Here is a 15,009-nt window from a genome sequence, read left to right as displayed (position 1 = left end):
ATCATTACCAAGAATATGAAATCATTCGGACTCTTTCAAGTCGAAACTCATTCTTAAGTTCAATTTCAAGAATTCAAAGTTAAGGGAATGAATCAGGTGTGACGCCCTCCAAACCCGGGTCAGAAGTTTGGGGTCCACAACACAAATATAATATATCAACCTGTATAAGAAATATTATTTATAATGACCCTGCTTCACAAAACCACGGATCGCAACAGGTTAAAGTATGAAAACAAGCCGCAACCTTAACTTTTATTACAACATACCAAATCCCAACTAATTTAACTTACAACTGAAAATAAAATCATTCTTACAATCTGACTATCTCTATACCGCATGAAGCTTCTGCTAGCTCAATCCAACTCGACTGGAACCTTGTCCCGCACTTTGGACTAAGGAACTTCACTATCATCCATATTCTTTTCAACTGTAAAATATATAAAAGAATCGCAAGGGTGAGCTAACTAGCTCAGCAAGTCACGATATCGATAACGGAAGTTAAACAATAATCAAATGAGATGATTCAAAGGAATCAAGTTTCTTTTTCACTAATTATTAGAATTGGATATTCATTTTAAGTTTTAAAACCAAGGTTAGGCTGCTGATCAGTCACGCACTAACCCCGAGCAAAGCACACAGCACTGCTCTAATTCCTGGATCCAAGGCACACATTGGCCTAACTTGACCATTGGTATGGTCTGACCACGAATCTGGTCCTCATATATAAAAACTATCCAATCCTAAAGCAGTTCAATACGATAACAATATAATTTAACAAAACAAGATCATAATCAATGACGGTTAAACATTTGCATAAAAACGTACGAAAACTCATGGATATCTCAAGGGTATATTAGGGTATGTATAAGAAACGGTTTTCAGTTTGTACAAGGGTCGGGTATTTGACCAGTAATGATTTTTCAAGATATGGTTCTTTGATGTTATTAAGAATGATTGGAGTATAAAAGTTTCTGTGTTTTCAAATCATTCTCTTTCAGTGTTTGGTGTTTGAGGATCAACAAAGGACGGATTACAAAGAATAAGGCTTATGGCTCAAGATCAAGAACATCAGGGTTCAAGGTTAAATGATTTAAAGCTCTTACAATATAAAACATGAGTTATTTTAAATAATAGCGGCATGTTACAAAACAGTTCAAAAACATTGGTAATATATATCTTGAAGAAAAGTTCAGAAATACTTGCCTTATAGGGCTTTATAATTATTACTGATCAATTCTGGACCAATTCTGCCGCTTAGGCTTTTACGTCCAACCACTATGTCACTCTGGATTCGACCTCGACACTCAGGTCTTCCTGTTGAAACTCTACTGAGCTCGCCGACTGATTGCTAGGTTATCTTTAGTCCATTGTCCACTTTCAGTGTTTCCGACTATAACCTACAGGGTCGAAATACCCTACATTAGACGTCTAGGTATGCTTGACATATCCTCAATACTAATTCTTACCCAACGATATTCAAACCCGACTCGTAATTATTCATATTAGAATAACACAGAGAATAATTAGGGTTCACATTCTCGAAATCGATCTAGTGTTCATTTTCAGAAAATACTTATACTTGTCATTTTATGAAATTAGGGTTATTACTTTTCGCAAAACAGTTCACCACATTATACAATCAAATTTCATATAAAACACACACATATATATATATAGTCACTCGACGTCCCGATAATCCTCGGATACGTTCCCGTATTTACGTAGTTCAATTTCTCGGAAATCGGGCAGCGTCTCCTTCGTTTATCGGACTACCCGTCGAATACAATCGACGTCAATTCAACAACAAACAACCCAACGACTAATTCAACCGATACCATAATCGAAATCCACGTCACAAATCCCAATCACCAATATTATTTGATTATTTACTATTATTCGCATTTTATATTTTTATTCGTATTAGGACTCAGAATTAGATCATCACCGTCCACCGTCCGCTCGTCGAAATTCATTGCAGACGGCGGTAAAATCCGCGGGTACCCGTTTAGTTTCGGGTTTCCAACGCGTACTTCACCGATTAAATTAATAATTATTCCTGCACGATCAATTTTATTTCACGAAACCTCATTTCAATTCATTCACTGCAGCAAATAAAAGAAATAATTAAATCAGTGAAATTTCTCACACTACCGCGTGCAAACACGCACACAAACATCATCAATTGAACCGAAACGGAACAAGCCGGAAAACGGCGGAAGTCAGGCAACACAGTAAAGAAGAAGCAACAACACAGAAGCCAACACAGGGAATAAGAAAGAAACGCAGCAACAATACCCAACTGTAACACACATACATACATACGTATGTATCTATATATGTATATACAATCAGACAAAATTGAATTAAGCCACCAAAGCCAACCGGAGATGGGGCGGCGGCCGGAGAGTTACCGGAATACGGCGGAGAAGGAGCCCGAAATAAACAGGCGCAACAGGGACGGGTGAATAACAGAGGGCGGCAAGGAAAGGAAGGAACAGGAAGCAGAGGAACAAAAATGAGAGAGAGGGCTGAGGAAATGAATTAAGTTGGGTGTTTATGTGCTGAGTTATGTGTTCCTAACACGTGTCCAACCATTTGACACGTACCCCCCGATAGCTAATCAATTTGTATCAATTTTATCTTTTAACGATATAATATCATGAATAAATATTAATCGAAACAATTCTAAAATAGTTTTAAAGTTTTACAAATATCCCGAGGCTAATAAAAATACAAATTTCATAATTTTAAAGCATCTTTGAAATGTAGTTTGTACCCGTATTTCACAATTAACGAATCGAGGTGCGTTGAAAACAAATTCAGAAAATCGCGAAAATGATCTTATAATATTATAAATATCCCGAAGTAAATAAAAACGTAAGTTTCAAAATTTTAACATACTTTTTGAAATATCACTTATACCCGCTTTTATCAATAAAATGAAACAACGAGCGCGTGAAACTAATCCCGAAAATTTCCAAAATAATTTTAAAATTCTCGAAATATTCCAAACTTAAATAAATACGAGTTTCATAATTTTTGAAGAATTAAAGAATTAAATATGGATTTTGCAAATAAAAGCATTCAGAAAATCATTTAAAGATAAATAATTAATAAAATATTAATTTCTCAATTTTATAAAATCCTAAAAATAATTATTGTAATTATAAAATCATAAAAACAATTTTAGAGACACTTCAAGTATTTGTACAAATAATTTTGCCTTAAATCCACTTTAAAAGCGAAACAATTCAATAAAATTCCTTAATTAATCACGCGAACAACCCGGTACATCATAAATCACACATAGATAATAATCAAACAACACATAGTGGTAAAAACCAATACACATATTTGATTTAATAATTTCCATAATAATCACATATTTAAATAATTCAAAAATACACGAGTCGTTATATCCTTCCCCCCTTAAAAAGATTCTGTCCTCAGAATCTTGTCTAATTAATTAAGTGAGGATATTTGTCAAGCATATCTGACTCAAATTTCTAAGTAGACTCTTTTACTCGAAGGTTAAAACGTACTCATAATAGGTATGCACTCATTTCCAAGGACTTGCCTTTAACGATCAAGAATTTGGATTGATCACTATATGCAGAACAACTTAGACAAGAGCCCCATTGGCTTCTTGATCAATTACTTAGTTTAAACCCAATACTTATCACTTTAATATTAACAAGCAAAATACATTAGGTATGTACACTGGAGTGACGGTCATATCATTTTATAAACAATTTTATCTATATGTATCAATACCTCGAATGGTTTACTAATTTTAGGACTTAGCTTGTCCCTTCTACTCAAACTTATCCAATCTCTTTCAAGACGACATTTTTACTAACACTACTGGTCCTATTTCTATACTCATACTTTCTCTCAATACAATTTCATTTTCTTTCTTTGTCTACTCCGAGCTGCTTCAACTAATAGCACTACGCTCTTGGCGTGCCGATTTAACTTAGGATTTAACAATTTTCTTTCTCCCACTTTATTCTAATAGAAATGGGAACCTACACTTGCGTTCACACGAAGCTTGATACAGGGGCATTCCAAAACTGACATTGCTGATAACTGATCATTCCGGTGTTTCCTTAAAACTTCACCTCTCAACATATCTTACATTTCCTAAATCATTTCCGTACTTTGACTTTCCACATAAGGATGTTAGACGGTGCTCGTTTTTAACTTGGTTTCTAAACGTTTAAGCATCTCTTATTCTTTCTCATCAATTAAGGCTGAAAAGTAGTCTCATATATTCACGTATTATCACCTTTAAGTATTTAAACTCCAAATTCCACTCTTTCCAATTCGTCTATTAGCTCCTCGGTGGTCTTAATTACATCCAATCTTCTCTGCCGGCATAATGCATCTGTTACCATACAGTTTTACTTAAGTAGTTGTTAATGGATTAATTCAGAATCTCTTGTTAACCCTAGTCAAAATTTCATTCTTGAAGACTCAACGCATAGTTACTTTCCTTCTGATCCTTGGAGAGAAATTCTTGGGCATTCCACACAGACTTTCTTATTCTTTGAGTAGCTGAGGATGTTATCAATAAATACAGTTTGCTTATCCAAGCACTCCTTATACACCACGTTCCTTAATTTCTTATAATCACCTGATGCACTCGTCATTTCACATAATATCACCCGAGCTCGCAATGCTCTTAACTCACCTTAATCGTAATCTCTGAAATTTTCTTAGGTTGGATCTTAAGTTATTCCTCGAGATATAATAGATTGCTTGAATTAGGTCTCGTAGAAAATTAATTCTTTATAGGGGTCACTTATTCTTATTTGTTGTTTTGTTAAACTCCCACTTCACGATTCGCCTCTTGTAAAGTCACTTCCTGGATCTGCTTTGTCCACTAGGAGTTCTAATATTTCATTTTTTTTTTAACTCTTTGACCTGTCCAACACCTCCTGATCTATCTTGAAATTTCCTTTTTATACTTGATTATCACTATTTTTCTTTAAATTTCCATATATCTTGACATCTCTTCAATAACTTAAATACTTAATATTGTGAATTCCCTGTGGGATCTCATTTCTTAATTCTTCTACTTGTAGCATCCAAGTGCTGGAAGAAAATCTAGAGATATCGTGATCGTTCTCCCGAGCGTATAAATTTCCGTTTTCTAACTACTAACATCATGATCCATTATTTTCTCTTGACATCTTATTTTTCCCTTCACAACTTCAACTGAAAGGTTACACTATCCATCTTCTTCCTTTTGGATTATGAATTTTAGCTTCCAATTCCAACTTTCAGAATTCTATAGTTAATTCCTCTGGTGTAGTTTCTATGTCCGTTATTACTTTCCTCTATCTTTGCTTTTCCTCGTGAACACATACTTCAACCTCTTATGGCCCGCATAGATCTTACACTTTTCTCCATACATATTATGTTTCCCAAATCCTTCAAAACGAATATTATTACTATTAATCCAAAATTATGGGTAGGATACTTCTGCTCATAAGGTTTCGGTTGTCTGGATGCATATACAATAACTCTATTGTGCTGCATCAACACACATCCTACTTCCTAATGAGAAGCATCACTATAAACTACCAAACTTCCTTGATACTTTTAAATTGATAAAATAAGTGCTGAAACCATTCTTTCATTTAACTCCGCAAAACTTTCCCTTCATCCTTCTCCATTTCACAAAACTTCTTGCTTTTCTTGGTTAGCTTCGTCCAAGATATTGAAACTTTCATGAAATCTTGCATAAATTTCCAATAGTAACCGACCCATGATAAAACTTCTTACTTTTGTTGGTGTTTCTGGTCTCTTTTCATTCATAGTAAATTTAATTTCTACTGAATCTCTCTTGGTCTTCTCCACATTGACAATTTATACTAAGAACTATACTTCATACAACTTCTTTCTTCTCCATCTTCCCAATTATCATTAAATGCTTTATATGGTCCTCCGTTGACTTTGAGTATCACAACTACAGCTTATCCAGATATTCCTTAAAGATCCTATCCATCAAGTTCAAATATTATTGGTTTATTGGTTAATCCATATGGCAATACGAGAATAATACTTGGTTCTGAAAATTATCTTTGATATATCCATAGGTTTAATCTTCATTTGATGAAATACCAAGTCTCAAATCAATCTTATAAAAGTACTTTGCTTCTTTCGTTCGATCAAACAAATCAGTGGGTCGAGGTAACAGATACTTGCTCTTGATAGTAAACTTCTTGGGCTTTCGCTGGTTGACGCATGATCTCATACTTTTATCTTTCTTATTAACAATTAGTACCGGTGCACCTCATGGGATACACTGGGTCTAATCGCTTCTTCTAGCATCTCTTGCATCTGCTTTGCTAACTTCCTCATTCTAACTGGTACCATTTTGTGTAAGGCCTTGGTCACTGGCTTCGTCTCGGGTACTACGTCAATCGCGAGCTTCATTTCTCTATTGGGAGGAAATGTTGATAACTCATCTGGAAACATATCTTGAAACTCCTATAAAATCTTCAAATTTTTGTTTGCTTTTGACTTCTATTTATCTCATAATCTCCATAATGCTTACATCTTGATCACCATAATCATTGTTAACAAATTCCTTAGAATAATGTCAAATCCTCATATCTCAAATGATATCAATTCTTCACAACTTATTGCCAGAAATCTCAATCCCACTATTGGTACTTATTTAACAACTACACGTTCTTGACTCGCTAGTCCTTTAATCACAATCTTATTAAATCAACAGGGTAATTCATCTTATCAACAAAACCTTGTGAGCTAAACAATCAAGTTGCTCTCACATCTTTCAATTCTTTAACACATAAAGTATCCACGATAATTATTTACATCACCACATCCGGATTCTGAATAACATATTTTACAGGAAAATCGCAATTTCTCGTTCTCAAAGACGTATTCCTCATTGGAGTAGATTCCCTTGATTCTTGGTGCATCCCTGACTGGGACTAGTGATTTGCAATTCTCGTCATATGCCCTTGTTTGCTTTCCATGCGTGAAAGGTAGATGGGACTTTGCCCGCTTGGTCCATAATACGTTGATTTCTGTTAGAGAAGCTCTTGCAAAGAACAACAGTACAATGAAACAACCAGAAGGATTCACAATTCAACAAAATTTAGAGTTGAAAAGAAAGAAGAAACATGGATTTGGATATGAATGAGACCACCACATTGGTATTTAAGATGGCCAGTCTTTCATACCATATGGCATACAGCACATGATTAGGTGGCGTCCCACCCGACTCTTCGTCATTCTAACAAAGTGTCTCACCATAACACTGCTTGTCCCAATCAGAAAGAAAAACTTGAGGGAAGCAAATAAGTTTGAAAGGAATGGAATATCCTCCTTTTTGATATCATAGCAAGGAGTTTATTTGAGAAAAGAAGTTCATACATTTTTAGGAATTGAGAAGGAGTATACACTGTAATATTGAAACTAGAACGATACCATTGGTCACCATCCACATTCATTTGTATTCATCTCCCGAGCTTGTTCGATCATATCCCAATTGTGTCATATAACAACTTTAGAAAGTACGCTGAAATGCCTTCGCCAATCAAGCATTATAATGAATTCTTACTTGTTAAGTCTTGTGTCTTTAACATCTCACTTACACGTATAATATTTTAGCAATTCGATCATAATGGCGTTACTTACCAGGTAACTTCAAGATTCCTCTTTTAATTTAGAATAACCACGTACCATTCGACATAACGATCCTTTTGTTAATAATATTCTGCTTTTAGAGAGGTCTGGAAATCTTTCCAATCTTCTGCGATCACGCTCCGGCTTCTGCTAAATCAATGAATTCTTCGAACTCTGATAGTCCTAGTAATTGAATGTATAGTTACTCCGTACACTGATTCTGTTGTAAATTTTATCAAACAATGCTTGCACTTTACTGTTAAGAATAATCAATTTCTTCATAATCATAGGTTACTTCGTTCTCGAAATTAGCAATATTAAGTTTGAAACAGCATCCTTCCAAGTAATCCAGGTTTTCCACAAACAAGAAACTCAAGTAGTAGCTTGACAACCAATGTTTTAAAAAAAAAAATCATTTTATTCGAAAAGGCTTTAAAAAAATTTGTAAAGAAAAATCTTTTTCGAAAACTTGTTTAAAAAGTTTGAAAATCACAAGTCCGGTTGTCCTTACTATATAAGTTGGTTGTTGTCCTTCCGACCTATAAGAAGGTACCAATTTAAAGAAACAATCACATAAAGGTCCGTTCACTTCGATCTACCTTTTCTCCTTTATCGAGTCCACTTACCTTCCTTAATCAACGAAACTTCAATTGTTGTCGTACATTATCTTATTCGTAGCTTCACATCAAGATTCCCGTACATTATCGTTGCAGTAATTAAGTAGAACAGGCTATCTAATAGTCAACAAGTCTATTTCATAAAACAAAGTTTGCCCATATCACACCACATCACTACTTTACATATCGTATTTATCATATCATCATCATTTATTTTCACAAAAAAATCCCAGGTTTATACTTTTCTCTCTTGCTCTTTCAAAATTTATCTAGTTCATCCCATACCTATTCACGGGTGGCTTAGTCACTAAGGGCTTCTTTTAACCCAATAACAATTATCCTCTGAAACAGTTAAATCTTCTCTCTAAACTTCTTCTCACATTTATTTATATCTCAAGCGCTCAATATTTACTGTAACTCTCGAATCCATCCTCGTAGGTACAATCGCTTCATAGAACAAGTTCTAAACTGGGGATATAGAACAGGATGTAGGGTAAACTAACGAGATATACTGACAGCCGAATGTCCAGGGAAACAAGAATAAACAGATGGAGGTTCTTAAATAGGTAATCTCATATCAAGAGGTGGAAAAGTAGCGTAGGATAGCTTGAAGAAGTGCAACCGTTATAACAGAAAGTAGTGCCATTAATACTGGTAGAGGAACAAGGTGCAATTCCAATCTGAGAGAAAATGACGATCCCGAACGAAAAGCCCCAAATGATCAAATAACACCAGGAAATCAAGATCTGCCATAGCCGTTGTCTGGAATTCACGTCGCAAGATGAGAATCCCGAATCACAACACGAACCGTTCCGAAGACTTACTATATAGCCGCACTCATCCTCACAACGTCTTATCTTTCTGTTTCCTATTTCTAATCCTAACCCTCTACCCAATCCCGACAATCTAGGCTTGTTTCAGTGACTTATATCCTGTAGCTCTGATACCAACCTGTGACGCCCTCCAAACCCGGGTCAGAAGTTTGGGGTCCACAACACAAATATAATATATCAACCTGTATAAGAAATATTATTTATAATGACCCTGCTTCACAAAACCACGGATCGCAACAGGTTAAAGTATGAAAACAAGCCGCAACCTTAACTTTTATTACAACGTACCAAATCCCAACTAATTTAACTTACAACTGAAAATAAAATCATTCTTACAATCTGACTATCTCTATACCGCATGAAGCTTCTGCTAGCTCAATCCAACTCGACTGGAACCTTGTCCCGCACTTTGGACTAAGGAACTTCACTATCATCCATATTCTTTTCAACTGTAAAATATATAAAAGAATCGCAAGGGTGAGCTAACTAGCTCAGCAAGTCACGATATCGATAACGGAAGTTAAACAATAATCAAATGAGATGATTCAAAGGAATCAAGTTTCTTTTTCACTAATTATTAGAATTGGATATTCATTTTAAGTTTTAAAACCAAGGTTAGGCTGCTGATCAGTCACGCACTAACCCCGAGCAAAGCACACAGCACTGCTCTAATTACTGGATCCAAGGCACACATTGGCCTAACTTGACCATTGGTGTGGTCTGACCACGAATCTGGTCCTCATATATAAAAACTATCCAATCCTAAAGCAGTTCAATACGATAACAATATAATTTAACAAAACAAGATCATAATCAATGACGGTTAAACATTTGCATAAAAACGTACGAAAACTCATGGATATCTCAAGGGTATATTAGGGTATGTATAAGAAACGGTTTTCAGTTTGTACAAGGGTCGGGTATTTGACCAGTAATGATTTTTCAAGATATGGTTCTTTGATGTTATTAAGAATGATTGGAGTATAAAAGTTTCTGTGTTTTCAAATCATTCTCTTTCAGTGTTTGGTGTTTGAGGATCAACAAAGGACGGATTACAAAGAATAAGGCTTATGGCTCAAGATCAAGAACATCAGGGTTCAAGGTTAAATGATTTAAAGCTCTTACAATATAAAACATGAGTTATTTTAAATAATAGCGGCATGTTACAAAACAGTTCAAAAACATTGGTAATATATATCTTGAAGAAAAGTTCAGAAATACTTGCCTTATAGGGCTTTATAATTATTACTGATCAATTCTGGACCAATTCTGCCGCTTAGGCTTTTACGTCCAACCACTATGTCACTCTGGATTCGACCTCGACACTCAGGTCTTCCTGTTGAAACTCTACTGAGCTCGCCGACTGATTGCTAGGTTATCTTTAGTCCATTGTCCACTTTCAGTGTTTCCGACTATAACCTACAGGGTCGAAATACCCTACATTAGACGTCTAGGTATGCTTGACATATCCTCAATACTAATTCTTACCCAACGATATTCAAACCCGACTCGTAATTATTCATATTAGAATAACACAGAGAATAATTAGGGTTCACATTCTCGAAATCGATCTAGTGTCCATTTTCAGAAAATACTTATACTTGTCATTTTATGAAATTAGGGTTATTACTTTTCGCAAAACAGTTCACCACATTATACAATCAAATTTCGTATAAAACACACACATATATATATAGTCACTCGACGTCCCGATAATCCTCGGATACGTTCCCGTATTTACGTAGTTCAATTTCTCGGAAATCGGGCAGTGTCTCCTTCGTTTATCGGACTACCCGTCGAATACAATCGACGTCAATTCAACAACAAACAACCCAACGACTAATTCAACCGATACCATAATCGAAATCCACGTCACAAATCCCAATCACCAATATTATTTGATTATTTACTATTATTCGCATTTTATATTTTTATTCGTATTAGGACTCAGAATTAGATCATCACCGTCCACCGTCCGCTCGTCGAAATTCATCGCAGACGGCGGTAAAATCCGCGGGTACCCGTTTAGTTTCGGGTTTCCAACGCGTACTTCACCGATTAAATTAATAATTATTCCTGCACGATCAATTTTATTTCACGAAACCTCATTTCAATTCATTCACTGCAGCAAATAAAAGAAATAATTAAATCAGTGAAATTTCTCACACTACCGCGTGCAAACACGCACACAAACATCATCAATTGAACCGAAACGGAACAAGCCGGAAAACGGCGGAAGTCAGGCAACACAGTAAAGAAGAAGCAACAACACAGAAGCCAACACAGGGAATAAGAAAGAAACGCAGCAACAATACCCAACTGTAACACACATACATACATACGTATGTATCTATATATGTATATACAATCAGACAAAATTGAATTAAGCCACCAAAGCCAACCGGAGATGGGGCGGCGGCCGGAGAGTTACCGGAATACGGCGGAGAAGGAGCCCGAAATAAACAGGCGCAACAGGGACGGGTGAATAACAGAGGGCGGCAAGGAAAGGAAGGAACAGGAAGCAGAGGAACAAAAATGAGAGAGAGGGCTGAGGAAATGAATTAAGTTGGGTGTTTATGTGCTGAGTTATGTGTTCCTAACACGTGTCCAACCATTTGACACGTACCCCCCGATAGCTAATCAATTTGTATCAATTTTATCTTTTAACGATATAATATCATGAATAAATATTAATCGAAACAATTCTAAAATAGTTTTAAAGTTTTACAAATATCCCGAGGCTAATAAAAATACAAATTTCATAATTTTAAAGCATCTTTGAAATGTAGTTTGTACCCGTATTTCACAATTAACGAATCGAGGTGCGTTGAAAACAAATTCAGAAAATCGCGAAAATGATCTTATAATATTATAAATATCCCGAAGTAAATAAAAACGTAAGTTTCAAAATTTTAACATACTTTTTGAAATATCACTTATACCCGCTTTTATCAATAAAATGAAACAACGAGCGCGTGAAACTAATCCCGAAAATTTCCAAAATAATTTTAAAATTCTCGAAATATTCCAAACTTAAATAAATACGAGTTTCATAATTTTTGAAGAATTAAAGAATTAAATATGGATTTTGCAAATAAAAGCATTCAGAAAATCATTTAAAGATAAATAATTAATAAAATATTAATTTCTCAATTTTATAAAATCCTAAAAATAATTATTGTAATTATAAAATCATAAAAACAATTTTAGAGATACTTCAAGTATTTGTACAAATAATTTTGCCTTAAATCCACTTTAAAAGCGAAACAATTCAATAAAATTCCTTAATTAATCACGCGAACAACCCGGTACATCATAAATCACACATAGATAATAATCAAACAACACATAGTGGTAAAAACCAATACACATATTTGATTTAATAATTTCCATAATAATCACATATTTAAATAATTCAAAAACACACGAGTCGTTATATCAGGAATAAGCAAAGTTCAATTCTAGGGATCTTGATCAATGATAACATGGTACTCAAGTTAGGGAAATCAAAACCGTTTCGAGGATCAATAGAGGATAAGGTAAAAAAAGGAATGAAGCATCATTACAAGGGGTTCGTAAAGGTACTTATAGGGTTTATAACAGTTCATGGTATAACAAGTGAATAAGAAAAGAAAGTTACCAAGGGTTGGATTAATACGCTTATCAATAACAAGTTCACAAGATCAATGACAGGGAATCTCAAAATCAATAACAGGGGTTCATTATTTTAAAAGTTCAATACTCTACTTGGCATGAACAATATCCTCTCTATAACCATTTACACAAGTAAATAGAGTTACTTGCCTGAATTTGCTTTCCTGAAGGTTAAACTACTGCCACCTAGTATATCTTTCCCTTTCCTAGCCTGAATGCCCTCACGCTCCGAATCTACAATCCAAAACCAAAACCTTAATTAGTTTCTCAATTCTCATTCCCGGAACGTTCACTCAATTCGATATTTCGATTATACTCTTGACTTGAACTATATGAGTATAGTTTATACACACATACACATAGCACATAACACATTCTTTTTTCATAGCCTTTATACCTTTATATACTCAATAATCAACTTATACTTGATTTAATCTCGACTATTCTTCAAATCGAACTAGTATAACTCATACGAGTACACGATTCATTCACGACTAAATCTTTACGACCATAAATATCACTTATAGCTTTTAAAATCAATCAACTTAGTTCCCTTTTCTTTTATTCCATAATTTGAACCACATACCACAATCAAATAAACAAATGCATAGATATTCACATATATACATCCAATCACTCTTTTGATTATCAAAAACCAAGTTTTGACTTTAAATTCATATGGCCTATTCGGCCTTATTGCAAATACCAACCACAAAATCAATCAAATACTCACTTAGTTCACATAAACACATAACTCATTCAAAAACCTTTAAAGAATCATTTTCCCTTCTTTTAATCATCAAAATTCGAACCATAACCATATATATATACAATCAAATTTCTCAAAAATTACACCATGCAACTTTAGTTCTAGCATAATCCAACATTTAAACTAACACCCTTTTCTTTATTAACAAAATTCGAACCAAATCATACATATATGCTTACATGCAATTCAAGTTCATCTCTTAATTAAATCAAACATTCATTTTATTCATAGTTTTCGAATTACACATCAAAACATCACTTAGTGACTCAAACCCTAATCAAATTTTCCAATTAAACATGCATGCATTCACTTAGCATCAAACCAATCTCTTTTAGACCTTTTTTTTCATTCGGCTATAACCATAAATCATAACTCAAGAACTAAACAATGACATGCATCACTAATTCTTCTTTTAAACCAACATGCAATCTCATTTCTTACTAATTAAACTTAGTCTACACCAAGATCAAGTCACAAAATCCAATTCCCTTTTTATTAGCATAAAATCCGAACCAAAACCTCAACATGCAACCCTCAAATTTTGATTTCTCAAGCATCCAATCAACTACACAAGTCCAAATACTTTTAAAGCAATCATAAAAATCCTTTTATCAATTAATACACTTAAATTTCAAAAGAAATACAAAAACCCTATTTGAACTTTTGAAGAAACCAAGACATGCAAAGGCTACATACAAGTTTTAAAGTACATAAAGCTCAAAAATCACATTATTTCAACTAGCACATCATTTTCTTAAAATCCCACCGGCTCTCCTTGGATCATAGTCGGTGGTGGTCGAACTTAAGAGTGCCCTTAACGGGTCTCCTCTTGAGTTTTAAACCACAAAATCACTTTAATATTCTCTTATGATCATATATCAAGAAATCGCATTTCCTTTAACACAACCATGGAGATGGAACTATGAAACTACATAAACACTTACATGCAAAGGGTGTTTGAGTAGTATATCGAAAATGAAGACTAAGGATGATAAAATCTTTGAATTTGGATGAGTATTTATTATTGCATGCAAGAGAGAGAAGAGAGATGGAGAGAGAGCCGAGAGAGAGAGAGAGAAGAGTGATCGAGAGAGAGAGGGAGAAAGAAAGAGAGGGAGAGAGGGGTTCTCACGGGAAAGAAAAGAAAGAAGGGGGGAGAATGAGCTTGTATTTGTATTAGGGGGCAATGGTAGTTTGGTAATTCACTAATTCTTTTCTTTTGTTTGATTTACTCTCTCTTTTTACTCCAATAAAATAGAAATTGAATATTAAATATATCTCTCTCGAAAAGTTGAAAATTATTGTGAATGATAATTTTAAGATGTAGATCTCGAAATTAGCTTTCCAACCATTACTCACAATAAACTTTTGAGCGTACGGTTGATTTTATATGATTTTTACAAGTTCACGCTAAAAATAGCATTTTAACACATAAAAATCATTTTAAAACGCAACAGTCATAAAATAAATC

Source organism: Apium graveolens, chromosome 4 (assembly GCF_009905375.1).
Source record: "Apium graveolens cultivar Ventura chromosome 4, ASM990537v1, whole genome shotgun sequence".
Lineage (NCBI taxonomy): Eukaryota > Viridiplantae > Streptophyta > Magnoliopsida > Apiales > Apiaceae > Apium > Apium graveolens.
This window is presented reverse-complemented; position numbering follows the sequence as displayed.